Below are 20,486 nucleotides of genomic sequence, written 5' to 3' on the forward strand. Positions count from 1 at the left end.
TAACTACTTTCTTGTACTCTAATTATTTATATGCACATCTTTTCTGCTCTGCTTTAATGAATCCCTGCTACGTGCTAAGTGCCATAAGTTCCATGGGGGAATAAAAGATGAAGAAAACTTGGTTCCTTGCTGTACAACTGTTCACATTCTAGTTAGCAAACAGGGCAATTCAAATACAATTCACCAATGTTTGTTGAATAAAGTTGAGGCTCATGATCATCATTATAGGTTTCTATTCCTCTGAGGTTCTCTTTTACAGAAGAATCTCAAAGTGTAAGCTAGATTTTAGGCCCAGGACCATTTCCCTACTATTAAGCAGAATTTATCTCTTGAGGGCAAATACAGTGAAATATAATTTAACATAGCTGAGTTTAGTGTACTATCAAGGGAAAAGTAATATTAGCGATGTCAGAGTCAAGTGATACTATTGTACTATGACTTCCTCTGCTCCCAAAGCTTTTGCCAAAATAAATACACAGTATTGGACCTAAAATATTGCATAGGGCTATGAATCACTTCTAGCCTCCTTTTTCTGAGGAGGTAGTTGTGATGAGCATTCTTGGTATACTTGCAATTCAAGGCAGAGCAGATGGTGAAGGCTGCATGCCCATACTGCATCCTCTGATCCTGTCTGCAGATGCTCAAGGCCATGAGGTAAACAGCCCCTTTGGGCTTCCAATCCTAACTGCTGAAGGAGTCCTCTCTCTTGTACTAAATGACACTTTAAGTCACTGCCAGGTTCTGAATATCATCAAGACTTCAAATGAGGCTGTTCAGGCTCCTGCATCACCCAAATACCAAAAGATGACACCTGTAGCGCCTACCACATGAGGAAACAGAGCAGCTGGACAGCATATTTTGACCATGTGAATGGGGCACATGTCATCAGTTTGGCCTCTCATGAAATGACTGCCCTGGGCTGCCAGAGAAAAAGTGGCTTGTTCTCCTGGGCAAGATACCCACCCCCTTTCTTCTCTGCCCTTCTCTCCAGGCTGGCTGAGAATGACAACCTTGTGATAGGTCTAGGCTGGTTTCCTCACTCTATCTCCAGAGTTGTAATTCTGTGGGTAACTGTGACAGAGGAAGTTTTACTCACATATGGGCCCTTCCATGTTTCTGAACATAATGTGTTTCTGAAACATATCGAAAAGACAAATGTATGAAAGTCAAACAATAGGCTTAAATGTGTTAAGGGCAGTTCATTCCCAGAAAGCTAAAAATATTATGAAATGCCCAATTATATTTCACATTTTAATCACCGCATTGAACAATGTATTTTTAGAATTTGTAGATATTGTTTCTTTTTCTTTTTTGGAGACAGGGTCTTGCCTCTGTTGCCCAGGCTGGAGTGCAGTGGTGTCATCACAGCTCCATGCAGCCTCAGCCTCCTTGGGCTCAGGTCATCCTACCACCTCAGCCTCCCAGGTAGCTGGGACTACAGGTGCACACCGCCATGCCCAGCTAATTTGTTATATTTTCAGTAGAGATGGGGTTTTGCCATGTTGCCCAGCCTGGTCTTGAGCTCCTGGGCTCAAGTGATCCACCCGCCTCAGCCCCGCAAAGTGCTGGGATTCCAGGCATGAGCCACAGCACCCAGCCTCCTTTTATTCTTAACAACTGAATATATGTCAGCTGGCACGTGACTAAGAGTTCAGATGAGGCTAAAAATTCATTGCTCTCAGTGCCTCTGAGGAGCTTGTCTTTGTCTTCTTTCAGCACACTTATGAGAGCAATGCTTCCAATCACTAGCACCAGCAGCCTCATTATTTTTTTCCAATTCTACTCATTTTTATTCTTACAAAAAAGACGAAAATAGGCCAGGCGCGGTGGCTCATGCCTGTAATCCCAGCACTTTGGGAGGCCAAGGCAGATGGATCATGAGGTCAGGAGATCAAGACCATCCTGGCCAACATGGTGAAACCCCATCTCTACTAAAAATACAAACAAAATTAACTGGGTGTGGTGGCGCGTGCCTGTAATCCCAGCTACTCGGGAGGCTGAGGCACGAGAATTGCTTGAATCCAGGAGGCAGAGGTTGCAGTGAGCCGAGATCATGCCACTGCACTCCAGGCTGGTGACAGAGTTAGACTCTGTCTCAAAAAAAAAAAAAAGGAAAATAATGAAATTGTCATTGAAACACCACTGTGCCAACAACACTGAGAGCAACTGGCAAGACTGCATGTATTAGACATGCATTGTCTAATGCCACGCTGCAGCAGCCTAAATGTTGGATGAGAGCCTGAATGTAAGACTAGGCTAAGAAGCGGTCAGCACTGTACAGTACCATTCAGGTCACAGTCTACTTACCTGGACATTATCTCATTTGGTTATTTCCTCAGTCTTTCATCTCACCCCACACTCTTCACTTTTAAGGAAGAGCAATGATGGTAAGATTATGGAAATCAGTATTTGCTTAGCATGAATTATTAGTAAACAAGTATTATTTATTTTACTCAATATGGTAAATCCTGAGTAACTGCATAACCATCTAATGAGATGTTAAGAAGAAAGACTTTAAAGGAGCTCTTTACACAAGGACCACAGGAAGCATAAAAAACCAACATTAAAGAGTTAATAAATATCAGTGATGAGGCTGGGCGCAGTGGCTCACGCCTGTAATCCCAGCACTTTGGGAGGCTGAGGTGGGAGGATCACCTGAGGTCAGGAGTTTGAGACCAGCCTGGCCAACATGGTGAAAGCCCATCTCTACTAAAAATACAAAAATTAGCTGGCCATGGTGGCAGGTGCCTGTAATCCCAGCTACTCAGGAGGCTGAGGGAGGAGAATCGCTTGAACCCAGGAGGCAGAGGTTGCAGTGAGCCGAGATCGCGCCATTGCACTCTAGCCTGGACAGGAGCGAAACTCCATCTCAAAAAAAAAAAAAAAAAAAAAATCAGTGATGTACAAACCAGGCATTTGTGGAAAATGCTCTTGGGTCCTACAAGCCACCTGAAGAAGTTTATATTCTTAACCCATCAATGGAGTGAGAAAACTGCGCTTCACTAGAGTGAGATCTTCAGCATGGGGTAGCATATCAGCAAGTTAAAAATAAAATAAAAATAAAAAAATAAAACAAAGACTTGGCCAGGCACAGTGGCTCACGCCTGTAATCCCAGCAGTTTGGGAGGCTGAGGTGGGCAGATTGTTGAGGTCAGGAGTTCGAGACCAGAACTTTAGACTTTAGTAGAGACCCATCTCTACTAAAATACAAAAAATTAGCCGGGCATGGTAGTGTGTGCCTGTAGTCCCATCTACTTGGGAGGCTGAGACACAAGAATCACTTAAACCCAGGAGGTGAAGGTTGCAGGGAGGCAAAGGTTGCAGTGAGCTGAGATTGTGCCACTGCACTCTAGCCTGGGTGACAGAACGAGACTCTGTCTCACAAAAAAAAAAAAAAAAAAAAAAAACCACAACAATAACAAAACAAAAATAAAGACTTGATTCAAACAGAATGTGAAAAATGACACATGAGAAATTTGGGAATTTGAACACTGGATATTTGATGATATTAAGAAACTGTTGGCCGGGTGCGGTGGCTCACGCCTGTAATCCCAGCACTTTGGGAGGCTGAGGCGGGCAGATCACTTGAGGTCAGGAGTTTGAGACCAGCCTGGCCAACATGGCGAAACCCCGTCTCTACTAAAAATACAAAAAATTAGCTGGGCATGGTGGCAGATGCCTGGAATCACAGCTACTCCAGAGGCTGAGGCAAGAGAATCTCTTGAACCCAGGAGGCAGAAGTTGCAGTGAGCCGAGATCAGGATACTGTACTCCAACCTGGGCCACAGAGCGAGACTTTGTCTCAAAAAAAGAAACTGTTAATTATTTGTGGTGTGATAAGTGATTATATCTTTATAAAAAGAACCCTAAGCTTTTAGAAACACATATTGAAATATTTAGGAAAGAATTATATGATGTCTGGAATTTACTTCAAAATAATACAAGAGGGTGGGAAATGAATGGGGTAATAGATGAAACAAAATTGACCACGTGTTGATAACTGTTAAAGCTGGGTGATGAGTAACAGGAGGAATTATGAGAATCTTATTATGAGATTCTGTTAACTCGTGTATATGTTTGAAATTTCCCATAACAAAAAGTTTGTAAAATGTTGGGGGATTGGAAACATAAATTAAAACTGGATACAAAGAATCCTGCCACATCAACATGGACAAACATTAAGAAAAATATTGGGGGCCAGGTGTGGTGGCTCACACCTATAATTGCAGCTCTTTGGGAAGCCCAGGCAAGAGGATGGCTTGAGCCCAGGAGTTTGAGACCAGGCTAGGCAACACAACAAGACCCTGTCTCTACAAAAAAAAAAAAAAAAAGAAAAGAAAAAAAAAAGAAAGTAAAGAAAACAAAAATTATCCAACCATTGTCTGGACATAGTAGCACGTGCCTGTAGTCCTAGCTGCTCTGGAGGAGGATCGTTTGTGCCTAGGAGTTACAGGCCGCAATGAGCTGTAAGCATGCCACTGCACTCCAGCCTGGGTGACAAAGTGAGACCCTGTCTCTAAATAAAAATTTACAAAATAACTTTGGGAAAAAGAGTTGCAGAAGGATAGGACCAAATGATGCCATAATTCCACGTATATAAAATGCCAAACATGCCTAACAATGCAATACGAACCTTTAAGGGTACACGCATATGTCAGTAAAAGTAGGAAGACCAGCATATAAAGGAGTGGTACAAATTTCAGAAATGTGGTTACTGGGGATGCAGGAAGGGGAATACAATGGGGGAGGGTTACACAAAGGGCTTCCACTATTTTTGTAAAGTCTTAGACCTTTTTGTTGTTGTTTTGGGACAGAGTCTCCATCTTATGGCTCAGGCTGGAGTGCAGGCTGTGATCATAGCTCACTGTAACCTCCAACTCCTGGGATCAAGCATCCTCAGTCCCTGAAGTAGCTGGGTCACACAGTGCCCACCAAAACTGGCTAATTTTTGTATTTTTAGTAGTGACCCGATTTCACCATGTTGCCCAGGCTGGTCTCGAACTCCTCACCTCAAGTGATCCTCCCATCTCAGGTTTCCCAAAGTGCTGGGATTTCAGGCATAAGCCACTGCACTTGGCCAAGCCTTACACCTTAAATTGGGTTATGGACACATAGGTGATTATGATATTCTATACCTTTCTGTATTTATGAAATATTTCATAAGAAAAATACATAACTAAAATTTTAAATTAAAAAGTGAAACAGAAGGTTACTAATCACCTAGAGGAATGAGTTAGAAGATTCTTGCACTTCTTGTATTGACTACTAACTATGCCCATCTCTTCCCACTGCCTGCCCCACAACCCCTGTAGCTTGTAAGATTTGTTTTTGTTAAGATACTATTGTGAAAAATAATATCGACAAAAATACAATTAACATATTTAAAGACTAATAATAAAACAAGTTCCCTTGCACTTTTTTTTTTTTGAGATGGAGTCTTGCTGTGTCGCCCAGGCTGGAGTGCAGTGGAACAATCTCAGCTCACTGCAACCTCTGCCTCCCGGGTTCAAGCGATTCTCATTCCTCAGGCCTCCTGAGTAGTGGGACTACAGGTGTGTGCCACCACGCCTAATTTTTGTATTTTTAGTAGAGACGGGGATTAGCCATGTTGGGCAGGATGGTCTGGAACTCCTGACTTCAAATGATGCACTTTCCTCAGCCTCACAAAGTGCTGGGATTACAGGCATGAGCCATTGTGCCCAGCCTTCCCTTGCACTCTTGACTCAAGAAACATGACATTACCAGTAACACTGAGGTTCCAGGTATGCTCTCTCTGATCACATTCCCAACAGACAGGGCTGCTTTGCTGAATTTTGTATTTATTATTCCTTGGCTTTTTTTATAATCGAATCATATATTGTGTATTTTAAAATATATTTAGTTTTGTATGTGTTTAACGTAAATATGTGGAACCATAATGTGACTTGCTCTTATGAAAACTGTTTGTGATTTATTCATGTTGGTGTATATAATTCATTCATGTTTGTGTCTGTGTGTATATATATGAATAATACATGACAGTTTATTTATCCAGTCTGTTATTGATGGATTTTGGACTGTTTCCAGATTTTGCTGTAACAAACAACACTGCTGGGAACATCCTCACATGCCACCTGAAGTCCATGTGCAAGACTTTCTCCACAATAAAAACCGAGGAGAGGAATGGTTGGTCACGGGATGTGCCCATCTACAATTTACTAGATAATGCCAGGTAGTCTTCCCAATTTACACTCCCACCAGCAGAGTGTGAACATTTCCATTGCCCCATGTCCTCACCAACATTTGGTGTTGACAATAAGCTTTTGCCAACTGGGTGAGAATGAAAACTAGAATCTGTGGTTTTAATTTCCATTTCCTTTCTTACTAATAAAGCTGAGGCTTTTTTTTTTTTCATATTTTTGGCCATTCACTTTCTTGCTTTTGTGACATATCTATCTTTTGCTCACTTTTCTTTGGGGTATGTTGTCTTTTTTCTTTGTGGATTTTTAGGAATTCACCATGTGTTTGAGGTATAATTATATAAGTTATGTAAGTTCTGTAAGTTCCCAGTTGTGACTTGCTTTTTCACTTTTTTACTCTTCTGGTATGAGGAGTAGTCCTAAATTTTAATATAGCTAATTTTTTTTCTTTTTGAGATAGAGTCTCCCTCTGTTCCCCAGTCTGGAGTGCTGTGGTGTGATCTCAGCTCACTACAGCCTTGGCCTTCCTGAGCTCAAGTGATCTTCCCACCTCAGGCGCTGGAGGAGCTAGGACTATAGACATGCACCACCGGGCCCAAGTACAGTTAAATTTGGTCACCGGTTTTTCCTTTTTGCTTTTGCTTTTTGTGTCTTATTTAAGAAAGATGGGCTGGGTGCGGTGGCTCACACCTGTAATCCCAGCACTTTGGGAGGCCAAGGCGGGCAGATCACCTGAGGTTGGGAGTTTGAGACCAGCCTGACCAATGTGGAGAAACCCCGTGTCTACTAAAAATACAAAATTAGCCGAGTGTGGTGGCGCATGCCTGTAATCCCAGCTACTAAGGAGGCTGAGACAGGAGAATCGCTTGAACCCAGGAGGCGGAGGCTGCGGTGAGCTGAGATCACACCACTGCACTCCAGCCTGGGTTACAGAGCTAGACCCTCTGTCTCAAAAAAAAGAAAAAGAAAAGAAAAGAGATAAGGGTGTGGCGGCTCACGCCTGTAATCTCAGCACTTTGGGAGGCCAAGGCAGGCGGATCACAAGGTCAGTATTGGGAGAACCAGCCCCCAATATTTCAAAGTAGGTTCTTTTCTACTTTCCCTAAGTGTTGGCTGGTCTGAGAAATAAAGAGAAGGAGTACAAAGAGAAATTTTACAGCTGGGCCTCCGGGGGTGCCATCACATATTGGTAGGACTGTGATGGCAACCCCAAGCCACAAAACCAGCAAGTTTTTATTAGGGATTTTAGAAGGGGAGGGAGTGTACGAATAGGGAGTGGGTCACAGAGATCACATGCTTCAAAAGGCAATAAAAGATCACAAGGCAAAGGGCAGAGCAAGATCACAAGGCCACAGCGAAATTAGAATTACTGATGAGGTTCCATGTCCCACTGGGCACGCATTGTCATTGATAAACATCTTAACAGGAAACAGGGTTCGAGAGCAGACAACTGGTCTGACTAGAATTGGCTAGGCTGGAATTTCCTAATCCTAGCAAGCCTGAGGGCACTGCAGGAGACCAGGGTGTATTTCCTCCCTTATCTTCAACTGCATAAGACAGACACTCCCAGAGTGGCCATTTTAGAGACCTCCCCCTGGGAATGCGTTCCTTTCCCAGGGTTATTCCTTGCTGGGAAAAGAATTCAGTGATATTTCTCCTATTTGCTTTCTGCAAGAAGAGAAATATAACTCTGTTCTGCCTGGCCCCACAGGCAGTCAGACCTTATGGTTATCTCCCTTGTTCCCTGAAAATTGCTGTTATCCTATTCTTTTTTAGGATGCCCAGATTTCATATTGTTCAAACACACATGTTTTACAACAATTTGTGCAGTTAACACAATCATCACAGGGTCCCGAGGCGACATACATCCTCAGTTTACAAAGATGATGGGATTAAGAGATTAAAGTAAAGACAGGCATAGGAAATTATAAGAGTATTGACTGGGGAAGTGATAAATGTCCATGAAATCTTCACAATTTATGTTCTTCTGCCGCGGCTTCAGCTGGCCCCTCCATTCGGGGGTCCCTGACTTCCTGTAACAAGTGAATCTACCATTCTGGGGTCTGGAGGATGGTGGCCCTCTTCTCACAGCTCCACTAGGCAGTTCAGAGTCCCTGACTTCCCACAACAGGTCAGGAGTTTGAGATCAGCCTGACTAATATGGTGAAACCCCATCTCTACTAAAAATACAAAAATTAGCTGGGCATGGTGGTGGGCACCCATAGTCCCAGCTGCTCAGGAGGCTGAGGCAGGAGAATTGTTTGAACCTGTGAGGTGGAGGTTGCAGTGAGCTGCGATTACACCACTGCACTCCAGCCTGGGCGACAGAACAACACTCTGTCTCAAAAAAAAAAAAAAAAAAGGAAGAACAAAGTAGAAGCATGTGTCTAACCAGACATCAAGATTCATGTTAAAGTTGTAATTACAAAGTAGAAGCATGTGTCTAACCAGACATCAAGATTCACGTTAAAGTTGTAATTAAGACAGCATTGAATTGGTGTAAGGGTAAAAGACCAGTAGAACTGAATAAAAGAGCCTAAAAAACCCACACATATACAGAAACTTAATATATGATGGTATTGTCAATAAATGGTATTGACAATAAGTGGAGAAAGGATAGACTCTTAAATAAATGAGACTGGGACAATTGGTAAGCCACACAGAAAAAGAGGAACTGAATTCTTGCCTCATACCAAACACAACAAATAATTTTATATGTATTATGGACTTAAATGCAAATGGAAAACTTTAAGACTTTTAGAAGAATATTTTTGGCCGGGCACAGTGGCTCATGCCTGTAATCCCAGCACTTTGGAAGGCCGAGGCCGGCAGATTACCCAAGGTCAGGAGTTTGAAAGAGCCCAGAGGTTAGTTTTATTTGTATTTGAACTTTATCTAACTGGAAACATATAGTAAATATGTAAATGGGGCCAGGTGTGGTGGCTCACACCTGTAATCCTAGCACTTTGGGAAGCCGAGGTGAGCAGATCACCTGAGGTCAGAAGTTTGAGACCAGCCTGACCAACATGAAGAAACCCCATCTCTACTAGAAATACAAAATTAGCCAGGTGTGGTGGCGCATGCCTATAATCCCAGCTACTGGGGAGGCTGAGGCAAGAGAATTGCTTGAATCCAGGAGGCAGAGGTTGCAGTGAGCCAAGATTGTGCCATTGCACTCTAGCCTGGGCAACAAGAGCGAAACTCTGTCTCAAAAAACAAACAAAACAAAACAAACAAACAAAAAAAACCCAAAAAAACCCTAACCTTTAGTGATAGATGTCAGATACTGGTTTCCTTTGATGGGAGGCATTGGCTGAAAGGAGGATAAGGGGAGATGTAATTATTTTATATCTTGCTTTGGGTGGTGGTTACATGGGTATATTTAATTGCCACAATTCATAAAGTTAAATACTTAGGGCCCTTGCATTTTATTTTATATAAGTTTTTGCCTTTAAAAGAAAAAATATTGTTAAGAAAATGAATAGACAGACATACCACGAATTGTGAGATAATATTTGCAGTGCGTATGTGTGACCAAAGACTTGTGTCCTGAATGTATCAGGAACCACTAACAATTAACAACAACAACAAAAATCCAATTTAAAATGTACAAAGTATTTGAACAAACAAAAAAGACATAAGAATGGCCAATAAGCATGTGAAAGGGTGCTCAACATCATTATTCATTAGGAAAATGCAAATTAAAACTTTGATTTAAAAAAAGCTTCAATGAGGTACCATTATACACCCACTAGATCGGATAAAGTGATAATATCAGATGTTTATAAAGCTATGGAGCAACTGGAACTCTCAATCTTTGCTGGTGAGAGTGTAAACAATTATCTCATCTTAGAGAACAGTTTGGTAATTTCCCGTAAATTTAAACATACATTTTCCCTATGACCACACAATTCTACTTCCAAGTATTTTTCCAAGGATAACGAAGGCATAGATCCACAAAAAGACTTGTGCAAGAAAGTTCATGGCAGCCTTAATCATAATAATTGAAACAACTCAAATGTGCATCAACTAGAGACTGGATAAAGAAATTCTATTATAGTCATGCACTAGAACATGACATAGCTATAAGAATGGCAGTAATCCCAGCACTTTTGTAAACCGAGGCAGGATGATCGCTTGAGCCCAGGAATTTGAGAACAGCATGGGTAACATGGCGAGACCCCATCTCTACAAAAAATAAAAAAGTTGGTCAGGCATGATGGGATGCACTTATGGTCCCAGCTACTTGACAGGCTGAGGTGGGAGGATTGCTTGAGCCCAGGAGGTGGAGGCTGCAGCAAGCTGTGTTCATGCCACTGCACTCCAGTCTGGGTGATGCAGCAAGACCCTGTCTCAAAAAAATTTAACAAAAAAAATTTTAAAGAGGAAATTAACAAGTAAGTGTTAACTGCAAACCATGGAAGGATTTTGAAAACATTACACAAAACTATATGTATTATATTTCATTTATAGGATTCAAGGTACATGAAGTCCAAGAACAAGAAAAACTAATCTATGATGTCAGAAATCAGAAAATGGTTGCATTGCGGGTAAACAGAAAATTGACTGGCAACCAGCACTGGGGAAATGGAAATGTTCTATACCTTATTTATGTGGTGTTATGTGGGTGAATACAATTGTCACGACTCATTCAACTGAACACTTAAGATCAATTTAAAAATTCTTTAAAATGAAGGTAAAATAAAGACATGTACGGGAAAATACAAATGACTGGATTTGTCGTCATATAGTCTGCATTAAAGGAAATACTAAAGGGTATTTTTTAGACAGAGAAAAATGACCCCACTGTAAGCTTGGAAATGCAGGAAGGAATAAATAGTAACAAAAGAGTAAATGTTAACTGTCTAAAACAATAATAATGTATTGTAGGATTAATATATGTAAAATTAAAAAATGACATCATTAGCACATAAATAGGGAGAGAAGCAAATAGAGTTGAAGTATTCTAAGGTATTTTCATTATCTAGAAGGAATAAAATACTAATTTTATTAAACTGGTAAGTCACAGATGAATGTGACAAAAATCTGCAGATAATTGTCAAATATATATATCTCATAACACACTGACAAAGGGAAATATTGAATAATAAAAATACTCAATAATTTTTTTAAAAAAGCAGTAACAGAGAAAGAAAGGAAAACAGAATACATGGAACAAATAGAAAGTAAATAGTGAGGTGGTAGATATAAAACCAAACATATAAGTAACTATATTAAATAAAAAAGGTTCCAAATAAAATGCTCCAAAAAAAGAAATAGACGGTCATACGGATAGAAAATTTAAAACCTAACCATATATTGCTTATAAAATAACCATTTATATGAAATATAAATATGTAGGAATATTCAAAGTAAAAGAAAACAAAAATAGTTACTATTCAAACTCTAAACAAAACAGATAGCTATATGAATAACACATAAAGTAGACTGTAATGTGAGAAGCATTACTAGAAATGAGACATATTTCATAATGAAAAAAAGGTACGATTCACCCGAAAAATGCAACAAACCTAAACTGAATGCACCTAATAACATAGCCTTAAATGTATATTAAAAACTGACAGAATTAAATGAAGAAGTAGATAAATCCACAACGATACTTGAAGATTTTAACACATAACCCTCAATAACAAATAAACAGGACACATGCCAAAGAATCAGATACGGTATAAAGATTTAAACAACACAATTAACACTCTTGAACTGACACCTATAGAACATTGCACCCAATAATTACAGAATTATTTTTAAGTTCAAAAATTTACTATATGTTGGCACATAAAACAAATCAATAAATTTCAAAGGAATGAAATAATAGAGGGATTCTCTGACCACACTCTAATTAAGCTAAATATTAATTTCAAAATTTCCCATGGGCTTGGAAACTGAGAATTACATTTCTAAATAACTCATGGAATAAAGTAGATGTCATATTGGAAACTGGAAAAAAGCTTACTAAATAACACTAAATAATACTACATACAAAAACATGTGATACAGCTAAAGCTGTGCTTAGAAGTAAATTTATGCATTTAAAATACTTCGCCTTTCGCTGCCTGACCGCAGCCATCATGGGTCACATGCATGCTCCCTGGAGGGGCTCTGCCCTATTGCTGCAGCATCCCCACTCAGCTGATGTTGATATCTGATGACATGAAGGAGCAGATTTACAAACTGGCCAAAAAGGGCCTGACTCCCTCACAAGTCAGTGTGATCCTGAGAGATGCACATGTGTTGCACAAGTACACTTTGTGACAGGCAATGAAATCTTAAGAATTCTTAAGTCCAAGGGACTTGCTCTTGATCTGCCTGATGATCTGTACCATTCAATCAAGAAAGCAGTTGCTATTTGAAAGCATCTCAAACAAAACAGAAAGGATAAGGATGCTAAATTATGCCTGATTCTGACAGAGAGCCGGATTCACCATTTGGCTAGATATTATAAGACCAAGTGAATCCTCCCTCCCAATTGGAAATATGAGTCATCAACAAACAGCCTCTGCCCTGCTCGCATAAATTTGTCTATGTACTCAAGCAGTAAAATGATTGTTTAACTAAAAACAAATTAATAAATAAAATGCTTCCGAGAAAAGAACAATGGCTGATAATCAATGATTTAAATTGGAAAATAAACAGAATCTAAGGACATTAGAAGAAAAAAAAGATAGGAACAGACATTAATACCATAGCAAACAAATATACACTAGAGAAAATCACTTCATTGAAAAGGCAATTTAATAAATTATTGGTATAAAAAATTAGAAAAAACACGAGTTACTAAGTTCAAGAATGAAAAAGGGCTAAGGATGCTGGCTGGTGCATGTAATCGCAGCTACTTGGGAGGCTCAGGCAGAAGGCTCAGACGGGATGATAGCTTGAGACTAGGAGCTTAAGACCAGCCTGGGCAACGTAGTGAAACCCATATCTAAAAGAAATAAGAAAAAAAAATCTGGGCATGGTAACATGTGCCTGCAGTCCCAGCTACTTGGGAGGCTAAGGCAGGAGGATCACTTGATCCCAGGAGTTTGAGGCTGCAGTGAGCTATGATAGTGCCACTGCACTCTAGCCTGGGTGACAGAGCAGGAAGTGGGGGAAGAGCTTCACTAGAATCTTATCAACTTTTACAAAATAGTAAGAGGGTGTCAAAAACAACTATATACTGATAAATTTTCAATTTTAAGTGAAATGTCTGTAGATTACATAGTTACATCTCTCATTTATTCCTGATATTGTTAAACTGTGTTTCTCTATTTCTTGACCAGTTTAGTAAGTTTATCTTTTTTTTTTTTCTTGTGATGGAGTTTCGCTCTGTCACCCAGGCTGGAGTGCGATCTTGGCTCACCGCAACCTCCACCTCCCGGGTTCAAGCGATTCTCCTGCCTCAGCCTCCCGAGTAGCTGGGACTACAGGCATGTGCCACCATGCCCGGCTAATTTTGTATTTTTTTTAGTAGAGACGGGGTTTCTCCATGTTGGTCAGGCTGGTCTCAAACTCCCGACCTCAGGTGATCTGCCCGCCTCAGCCTCCCAAAGTGCTGGGTTTACAGGCGTGAGCCACAGTGCCCGGCCCCTAAGTTTATCATTTTTTTTTTATTCTTTTCAATCATCCAACTTTTGGTTGTGTTGATTTTTCTCAAGTTAGTGTTTTCTATTTCATTGAATTATTTCCTTTATTATTTCTTTCTTTCTACTTACTATAGGCTTCATTTGTTCTTTTCTAGCCTTTTTTTTTTTTTAACATTTTAAAGTTAAAGCTTAGGTCATTAAATTTAGATCTTTCTTCTTTTCTTTCTTTTTCTTTTTTTTTTTTAAGATGGTGTCTCCCTCTGTCACCCAGGCTGGAGTGCAATGGCGCGATCTCAGCTCACTGCAACCTCTGCCTCCTGGGTTCAAGCAATTCTCCTGCCTCAGTCTCCTGAATAGCGGGGACTACAGGTGTGTACCACAACGCCCAGCTAATTTTTTTGTATTTTTAGTACAGACAGGGTTTCACCATGTTAGCCAGGATGGTCTCAAGCTTCTGACCTCGTGATCCACCCTCCCTGGCCTCCCAAAGTGCTGGGATTACAGGCGTGAGCCAGCTTGCCTGGCCCTGATCTTTCTTCTTTTCTAATATAAGCATTCAAAGCCATAAATTTCTCTCAAAGCACTGCTTTGGCTGCATTCTAAAAATTTTGACATCTTGTGTTTTCATTATCATTTAGTTCAAAATATTTGCCAGTATTCCTGGGGTTTTTTTCGTTTGTTTGTTCTTTGTTTTTGTTTTTTGTTTCTTTTGTTTTTTGAGATGTAGTTTCATTCTTGTTGCCCAGGCTGGAGTGCAAGGGCATGATCTCAGCTCACTGTAACCTCCGCCTCCCAGGTTCAAGCGATTCTCCTGCCTCAGCCTCCTGAGTAGCTGGGATTACAGGCACGCGCCACCATGCCCAGCTAATTTTGTAGTTTTAGTAGACACGGGGTTTCTCCATGTTGGCCAGGCTGGTCTCGAACTCCCAACCTCAGGTGATCCGCCTGCCTCGGCCTCCCAAAGTGCTGGGATTACAGGCGTGAGCCACCATGCCCAGCCATTATTCCTGGTGTTTTTTCTGTAATGCATAGATTATTTAGAATTGATTGTTTAGTTTCCAAATACTTGGGGATTTTCTAAGCATTGTATTGTTATTAATTCTAATTTGATGCCATTGTGGTCAGAGAACATATTCTGTATGATTTCAATCCTCGTAAATTTATTGAGACTTGTTTTATGGCTCAGAATATGGTCTATCTTAGTAAGTGTAACATTTGCACTTGCAAAAAAATGTGTATTGTGCCATTGTTGGATATCACGTTCTATAAATGCCAGTTAATCAAAGTTGGTTGAAAGTATTGTTCAGCTCATCTATTTTTTTTATTTTTTATTTTTATTTTTTTTATTTTTTTGAGACAGTCTCACTCTGTCCCAAAGACCGGAGTGTAGTGGTACAATCTCAGCTCACTGCAACCTCTGCCTCTGGGGTTCAAGTGATTCTTGTGCCTCAGCCTCCTGAGTAGCTGGGATTACAGGCGCATGCCACCATACCCTGCTAATTTTTTGTATTTACAGGGCTTCACCATGTTGGCCAGGCTGGTCTTGAACTCCTGGTCTCAAGGGATCCACCCATTTGGGCTCCCAAAGTGCTAGGATTAATAGGCATGAGCCACCGCACCCAGCCAGATAACCTATGTCTTTTTATTTTTTAGATGGAGTCTCACTCTGTCACCCAGGCTGGAGTGCAATGGCGCAATCTTGGCTCACTGCAAACTCTGCCTCCCAGGTTCAAGTGATTCTCCTGCCTCAGCCTCCCAAGTAGCTGGGACTACAGGCACATGCCACCACACCCGGCTAATTTTTGTATTTTTTAGTAGAGATGGGGTTTCACCATGTTGGCCAGGCTGGTCTCGAATTCTTGACCTCAGGTGATCTGCCTGCCTCGGCCACCCAAAGTGCTGGGATTACAGGCGTGAGCCACTGCACCCAGCCACCTATGTCTTTACTAATTTTCTGCTTACTTGTTCTATCAGTTATTGAGAGAAGAGTATTGAAATCTTAACTATATTTGTGGATTGTCTATCAGTAGTTGCTTTATGTATTTTAAAGCTCTGGTATTAAATGCATACACATTTAAAACTGTTATATTTTCTTAGTGCGTCGACCCTTTTATCATTATGAAATTTCTCTTTATCCATGGTATACCTTGTTTAGAAATCTACTTCATGTAAGAATGTAGCCACTCCAACTCTCTTATTATCACTGTTGGCATCTTTTTTCTATCCTTTTAACCTGTGTATTCATATTTATAGTGTGTTTCTTGTAGCATATAGTTGGATATTGCTTTTTTTTCCCAGTTAGACAATCTTTGTCCTTGTCATTGGAGTATTTGAATCATTTATATTTAATGTAATTATCTATGTAGTTGGGCTGCAGCATCTGTTTTCTCTTCCCTTTCATGTACTGCTTCCCTATGGATAGAGTACCATTCTATCTCTACTGTTGGTTCATTATTTATACCCCTTTTATGTCTTTTGTTTTGTTTTGTTTTTTTGACAGAGTCTTGCTCTGTTGCCCCGGCTGGAGTACAGTGGCGTGATCTCTGCTCACTGCAACCTCCACCTCCTGGGTTCAAGTGATTCTTGTGTCTCAGCCTCCCAGGTAGCTGGGACACAGGTATGTCCCACCATGCCCAGCTAACTTTTGTATTTTTAGTAGAGAAGGGGTTTTGCCATGTTGGCCATGCTGGTCTCAAACTCCTGGACCCAAGCAATTCCCTGCCTCAACCTCCCAGAGTGCTGGGATTACAGGTGTGAGCCACCACACCTGGACCCATTTGGACTTTTTTTTAAATATTCCATTTCTTTCCTCATTATGTTAATGTTGTCCTTTAAATTCTTGTTCTAAAGTTGTTGTAAAGCCCTTGCCTGCTAATTCCATTATCATTTCTTTATCTCCTTCTATTGAATCATTTAAAATTGTCATTGTGGATCACATTTTTTCTGGGTAGTTTTATTTTAATTTAATTTAATTTAATTAATTTCTTTTGAGATAGAGTTTCACTGTGCTGCCCAGGCTGGAGTGCAGTGGAGCGATCTTGGCTTACTGCAACCTCTGCTCCCAGGCTTAATCCTCCCATATCAGCCTCTTGAGTAGCTGGTACTACAGGCATGCACCACATGCCCAGCTAATTTTTGTATTTCGTGTAGAGACAGGATTTCACCATATTGCCCAGGTTGGTCAAGCAATCCTCGTGCCTCAGCCTCCCAAATTACTGGGATTATAGGAGTAAGCCACTGCATCTGGCTGCTGGGTTGTTTTAAAGTCTAGTGATTTTTTTTTTTTGAGATGGAGTCTCACTCTTGTTGCCCAGGATGGAGGCAATGGCGTGATCTTGGCTCACTGCAACCCCACCTCTTGGGTCCAAGCAATTCTCCTGCCTCAGCCTCCCAAGCAGCTGGGATTACAGGCGCCTGCCACCACGCCCAGCTAATTTTTGTATTTTTAGTAGAGATGGGGTTTCACTATGTTGGCCAGGTTGATCTTGAACTCCTGACCTCAGGTGATCCACCCACATCGACCTCCCAAAGTACTGGGATTACAGGCGTGAGCCACCGTGCCCGGCTGTTTTTTTGTTTGTTTGTTTTTTGTTTTTTGATTTTTGTTTGTTTATTTGTTTTATATGGAGCCTTGCTCTGTTGCACAGGCTGGAGTGCAGTGGTGCAATCTTGGTTCACTGCAACCTCCGCCTCCTTGGTTCAAGCGATTCTCCTACCTCAGCCTCCCAAGTAGCTGGGATTACAGGTGCCTGCCACCATGACTGCCTAATTTTTGTATTTCTAGTAGAGACAGTGTTTCGCCATATTGGCCAGGCTGGTCTCAAACTGCTGACCTCAAGTGATCCACCTGCCTCCACCTCGCAAAGTGCTGGGATTACGGGCATGAGCCACCACACCCGGCCAAGTATAGTAATTCTTTCATTGGGTGGCAGGCTTATAACACTTACATGATTGTTAGAATTTTTTAAATTTCCTTTAAAGAAGTTAGAATTTGTTTTGACAAGCCATTGAGTTACTTGCAGATCACCTTGGTCCCTAAGCGTCTTTTTTTTTTTTTTTTTTTTTTTGAGACAGAGTCTCACTCTGTTGCCCAGGCTGGAGTGCAGTGTGGCGCAATCTCAGCTCACAGCAACCTCTGCCTCCCAGATTCAAGCAATTCTCCTGCCTCAGCCTCTCAAGTAGCTGGGACTACAGGCATGTGCCACCAAGCCCAGCTAATTTTTGTATTTTTAGTAGAGACTGGGTTTCACCATGTTGGCCAGGCTGGTCTTGAACTCCTGACCTCATGATCCACCTGCCTCGGCCTCCCAAAGTGCTGAGATTACAGGCATGAGCCACCATGCCCAGCCAAGAGTCTTGTTTTTAAGCTGTGTAAGAGCATATCTAAAAGGCCTTTTATTGTAAGATAGTTTAGCCCTACTACAAAGATATGATATGGGGTCTCTACTAAATGCCCTGGCTGTTCAAAAATATCTCTACACATTAGACGGCAGAAACTTGAGTTGCTCCTAGCCCTGTGGGATCTCTGACAATTATTTTACTTATAGATCCCTGGGAGATATTCTTTGACTGGCCTTGTAAATTTCATCCTATATATGGCTTATCAGTTTGAGTACTCCAAAAAACAAATACCAAGAAGAGGGTTCTAAGAGATTATAACGTTGTAAGGAAAAATGGGAAGGGAGCCAGGGGAAGCTAGGAGAATCATATAATTGCAATGCAGGTCTGACCCTTTTGAAAGAGAAAAGAAAGTTGAGTGGAAGACATTTAGACTGCACTGCAGTTCTGAGGAAGTTTGGAAATCTGACGGGGAATCCTCAAGCCAAAGTCTCCCATCAGAGGCATTCTGCATTTCTCAGGAATAGGCCTGACTTCATATGCCTGAGAAAGTCATTAGCTGGGAGTTAACACATGGGAAGCATGGCCTTACTGCAAATGTGGAGATGGATTTCAGAGTGCAGCAGCTGGGCCCATTAGTCAGTTATGCTCTTCACAGTTAGACACATTACAGACACATTTTTTAGGCCACCAAATATTCACCCCTTGTATCAAACAGATATACATCTCCTCAAAATTCAGAGACAGGCTCCTCCATGATGCCTATTATCCTTTCTTCCTGGGGGGAAACTAAGAATAGAGAGAATAATGAGACAAACTACAGTCCTCATCACTGCAGTTGATCTAAGCGCTGCACCTGGTCTTCACCCTCTCCCTCCTCCAGTGATTCATTCTGAATTTCCTCACTCACAGCCATCATTTCAGCAGGTCTTGGTGCCTTACCTAGTGGTGTGATCCAAACCTCCATTCCTGGGAAATCTGAACTCTTAGTAATCATACCCTTTTCAGTCTCAGGTTGCCACACGTGTTCCTTCACAGTTACAGTGGTTCAAGGCACTCAAATGGATAATGGGTTGGACACATTTGCCACCCTTCCCCCTTCATGTAACAGTAGTCCTACTTCCTCCTGCTGATCAAGGCCAATTACCCTTCCCAGTATGGTGACTTCTTTTCTTGCCTGCTAGACCCTGGACACAAAGAATTCAAAATGCCATTGTGGAAATTGTAACTTTACGTTAAATGGAACTCTTGCTGTGTGCGACCTCTAGCAAGATTATGCCCCTTTTTGAAACCAAGAACTCCAATTCTGTCAAAGCCCAGGGTTGCAGGGACGAGAAGTACAAAATCTCCCAGTTGGGACATGAATCCCCATTTTGGGAGTGATAATAAGAGGAGCCACTCCTGCTTCCATGCCCTGACTCCCAGACCCATGTGTTTTTTCCCCCTGGGGATATAATATCCTAAAAAAGTCTCTGCATATATATCCTGCATCCAGAAGATTGGCACATTATCTTTTCAGAATATTTCCTCTGAGCTAGCACTTCATCTGTACTTACAAAGGCTGATCCAGTGTTCTATAAGGCTGGCTGCTTTAGGATGGTACATGTGATATTGCCAATGAATCCCATGGTCATGAAACTACTCCACGCCCTCTTCACTGTAAAGTGGTTGGATGCTATGTTGTGTGGAATTCCATGCCTATGAATTATTCTGTAAGCCCCAGAGAAGCTGAGAATCTTTAGGCAGGAAGTATAAGACCATACTCAGAATAAGTATCTATACCTGGTGAAGATAAAACTCTTGCTCTTTTGGGTTGAAAGCAGTCTGATATACTTGACTTGGCACCAACTAGCTGGTTGGTCTCTTCAGAGAACAGTGCTATGTTAGGGGTTCAACATTAGTCTCTGTTGCTGTAGTTTTCAGTGTCCAAATCTTCAACCTCATTTCACCAGGCCTGTGAATGATGGTGAATGATGTGTCCTCTGGGTCCTCCCATGATTCTCTGGTTAGATGTCTGGTCTTACATTACACATCTATTCCAGCATGCCTACTTTCCTCAGCCTCTTTATCCTTTCCTGTGCCATCTGTAAGGGCAACTCAGGCCTTTCCATTTCCCTGAGTGTTAGCCACAGCATTTTCCAAGCCTCTAAAAGCCACCTCAGCAGTGAATTTGCCTTATCCCCTAAGGTCCTTGCAAGGGTGTTAAATCCCATGTCCTGAGATAGTACTCCTGAGTAAATTAATTCTTGCTTATCTATGCTTACATTCTAGTCCCCTTGATCAAACACCCTAAAAATCTAATTCCAAGGATACATCCCTGGCTCCTGCTAGTATGCTAGCTAATTCCTGCAATTCTTTTGATATAAATCTCTTTTCTTCCCTT

General features: G+C 41.3%; 1 protein-coding gene and 1 pseudogene across 3 annotated transcripts in view; one reads left to right on the forward strand and one right to left on the reverse strand.

Annotated features, from left to right (window-relative positions):
• Positions 1–20,486, reverse strand: part of CDKL3 (cyclin dependent kinase like 3) — a 138,606-nt gene that overhangs the window by 18,970 nt on the left and 99,150 nt on the right. The window lies entirely within an intron of this gene.
• Positions 12,272–12,754, forward strand: LOC101127975 (small ribosomal subunit protein uS15-like; annotated as a pseudogene).

This window comes from Gorilla gorilla, chromosome 4, assembly GCF_029281585.2.
Source record: "Gorilla gorilla gorilla isolate KB3781 chromosome 4, NHGRI_mGorGor1-v2.1_pri, whole genome shotgun sequence".
Lineage (NCBI taxonomy): Eukaryota > Metazoa > Chordata > Mammalia > Primates > Hominidae > Gorilla > Gorilla gorilla.